The sequence below is a fragment of the Pinus tabuliformis genome, chromosome Q (genome assembly GCF_031772625.1).
Source record: "Pinus tabuliformis cultivar Carrire ecotype Pingquan chromosome Q, CPIR1, whole genome shotgun sequence".
In the NCBI taxonomy this organism is placed as follows: domain Eukaryota; kingdom Viridiplantae; phylum Streptophyta; class Pinopsida; order Pinales; family Pinaceae; genus Pinus; species Pinus tabuliformis.
Genome location: NC_142296.1, coordinates 1,208,526,387 through 1,208,530,103, shown reverse-complemented (window position 1 = coordinate 1,208,530,103; position 3,717 = coordinate 1,208,526,387).

The following is a 3,717-nucleotide window of genomic DNA, read 5'->3' as shown; positions in this document are numbered from 1 at the left end:
CGGACTACCCTTTGACTCAACCTATTACAATTCGCGTTCCACATACTTCGGAGTTTTTACAATAATTTAATCCTACTTTTTGGGCTTTCTACCCCAAAACCGTTACGCAGGACCTCTGCTACCCAACACCATCAATCCAAAGAGGGCCTAGCCATTGAAGCAAGTCCAAGGAGATGTAGCCCAGGAGGGGTGAACTCATTTATCAGCTTTGTGTTATGAGTCTGTTGTGTTTTACTTCTCTCCATTTTACTTGTTGTATATGTGCTTTAAACAACTATTTAACATCATAAATTTCTCATGAAATACACTCAACACTTGACACATAATCCTTCAAGTTTTGATTAATTTGAGACAATCTTAAACACATTTTAAATTACTGATGAGGGAGCTTGCACAACATTAACAAGTTTTCCCAACATTTCAGATCAATTTGGTATCAGAGCACTTGTTAGCTCATTTTAACCCTAAGATGGTTTGCTAAGATTAGCTAGAAAATTGGCTATTGGTTTTGTATTTGTGCAAGGAGAATTTAATTGTGTGCAATTTTATGTGATGGTAGCTTCAACAAGTGATGTTTCTAATCCATCTTCCTTAGAAAGACTCTTTGATGAAGATATGTTGCAAGAGCTTATCATCATGAGAGATAGGGTGCAAGATATATATGAAGATAGGAAGGAGAACACTATACTTAAAGAGGAGTTGATGGCCATGAATGAGGAGAAGCAAGAGCTTCTTGAAAAGATGCATGAGATGGAGATTCAAGTCCATGATGCCAAGGAAACCCTAGCCGAGTATGTGCATGAAAATGAGGTATGCAATTCAATTTTATCTTCAATTTCCCCTCAAAATGAATGTTTTGTTTCTCTTGAAAAACACACTAGAGGAATAGGGTCCAAATTATTGATGAAGATGGGCTATGAAGGTAAAGGGTTAGGAAAACATTCACAAGGCATAGTTGAGCCAATTGTTATTGAGGAAAGGCCTAGGTATTTGGGTCTTGGTTATGGACAACATGATGGAGAATTCTCCAAAGCCAATGAGGCACATGAAGGTGTTCCAAGAAGGACTTTCATTACATGTTCATTACCTCAAGCTTGTGAAGTTTGTGTTCATGAGGAATGCAAAAGTTTTATGCCCACTTTGCAAGAAGATGCTCATAATCATGCAACTAGTGGAAATGGAAAACAAGAGGATGTTGAAAGCTTTAAGGTCATTGAAACCATTGTTGGTATTCCGAAGAGATCCACTATCACATCAAATTCACCTCCTCAAGAAGGTGACAAAGGTGAATGTGTAAGGTATAAATCTGCCTTTAATCAAGTTTCTTTTGATTATGATAAACATGGTAAATATTCACATAATATTTGGAGAAAATTTACATGTTCCTTTTGTGGTTTGAATAGCCATACTGTTTTGAGGTATTGGAAGAGGATAGCCATACACAGGAAACTTTCAAAACAAAAGAGACAGAAATCCAAAGGTCCATTGGATAATGGAAACCATGTTGAAAAGAAGATGAAATTATTTTGCACTCATTTCCATAAGCAGGGTCATCTTACAGACAAGTGTTGGAATTTGCATCCAACAAGTCATCCACGACATTCAGAGAAGGTGGAGAGAGATTTTGGCAAGAATGGAAAAGATAATTCCATAATTGATGTGGGTCAGGATGATACACATGATGAAGTGCAGCTGAAAGAAGCACCATTGAAATGGTTTGGAAAGAGATGGTTAGATTTCTTAATCAATTAAGACCTTTCATTTCTTTTGATAATCGATGCAAATATTGCCTTATTGATGCATTTCCTTGTTATTTGGATGCATTTCTTTTCTCCTAAAAGTATGTTGCATATTGTATGAAGCAAGATGTTGGAAAAGTAGAGTTATGTTGACTCACTTAGATGCAGCAAAGATGGCAATTTGCAACTACAATTTTGCATGCATGTTGCATTCTTGGACTTTCATGTTTACGCCAGGAACGTGTTCGAAAGTGGAGTATGTTGACTCACTTTATTGCAACAAATTTGGGCATTCCAGCTCTTTAAGTATTCGTACATACCAATGGGATTCTTGTACTTATGATTGTACTTACGAGAGAGTTGAGAATTGTTATACATGCATGAGAGTTTGTGTGTGAGAAGAATAGAATTTTCAATAGTTTCATTGTGCTTGAACATGCATGAGTGATTGACTTATGTTGGTTGATTTATTTGTTAACATGTATGTTGTCAACTTGAGAATGTTGATCATTTGCACATGCATGAGTGTCGTTTTGTGTGGTCGATTGATTGTTACATGTATGTTATATCGACTTGGAAGAGTTGATTTTGTCTCCAAAGATGAAAGGGAGATGTGACGAACTATTTCATGAGAATCTAAAATTCTTGTTGTAAATCGTCAAATTGTTGTACATGCTTTTGCTTGCTTTAAAAGTCAGTTTCTTGGAAGAAGCATGTTTTGTCGACTTGTGTTTAGTAAACCATCGACTAAACACCATGATGGTTTATACACCAAGATGTAAGAGTACATGGCGATGTTCACATGATGTGAAATTTGTTGCTTTGAAGAAGAAAAAGGAAGAGGTCTTCAAGTTATATTCTTGCATGAGTGTTTTTCAAGGTTAATGGTGTTTCTTTTGACAAGATGTCGCAGGATTTTGGAAGGACCACGCTTGAGTAAGAGGCTCATGATTAGCCTTCATTCTCAAATCATGACATGAGTAGCATGTTAATACTATAGGATGATGGAATCAAGAAGCGAATGTGGACAAAAATGCTAAAAAAAAAATTGCAGCCTTTGTAAAATATCAAATGGTCTACAATGCGATTTGATGTGTTGATGCAAAGAAGCGAAAGAGATGGTGAATGCATTCTTCCAAATGTGGAATTTGGAACTGTGGAGGTAAAAGAATGGTTATTTCTTTTCTTGTTATTGCTGATATTGGAACTCATTGTTGTAGTTCACTCAAATGGGCTTAACCTGGGAAAGTGGTTTCCAAGGAGAAGCTTGCATCGAATGCATGTATTGCAAAGGGGGAACATGATTCTTAGTGGGAAGGCCATCAGTCATATTTCCAAGCACTGAGGGATTGCTTTGGTGGTATTTAATGAGCAAGCCACCAACAAGTGTTGGATTGGGTCAACAACAAAGGGAGAACATTGGTTGAAGTGCCAAGCCATTTGCAAGGCAAGGCATGTTAGTGAACCCAGGTGGTTGTCATGGAGATTTTTCCAAGTAGAATAAATTGATAGAGCTTAGGAAGGAGAAGAGTATTCAACTCTCATCAGATAACCAAATTTTGTGGGTCCAAATGCCTGTCAGTGGGAAGGAGTGATCATAATCTGGATTAGGGGCAAAAATTTGCTCAAAAATCAAATTTCTCAGAATCGATCAAAACTTGAACAATAGATTCCGTTTTGATGATACGATCCCAACGCAACTTGTTTCACTCAAAATGGAGTTCGTATGAGAAAGTTAGAGCCTACTATCCGTTTTGTCAAACAAGCAAAATTTTGTGACTGGGCATCCCTATAGCCCAGTTAGCAAAAATAATATTCCCACAGGTGGCTCAATCACATCTTGACACTTGGCGGCACATTATTGGTCAGAGTGCATTTGGGAGGACCAATGAAAGGTTCACACGTGGCAAGCCCAGAGGCCACCACATTCCCTCTCAAAGGTCAATCAAAAGTTTATATGGCAGGCTGGGGAGTCAAA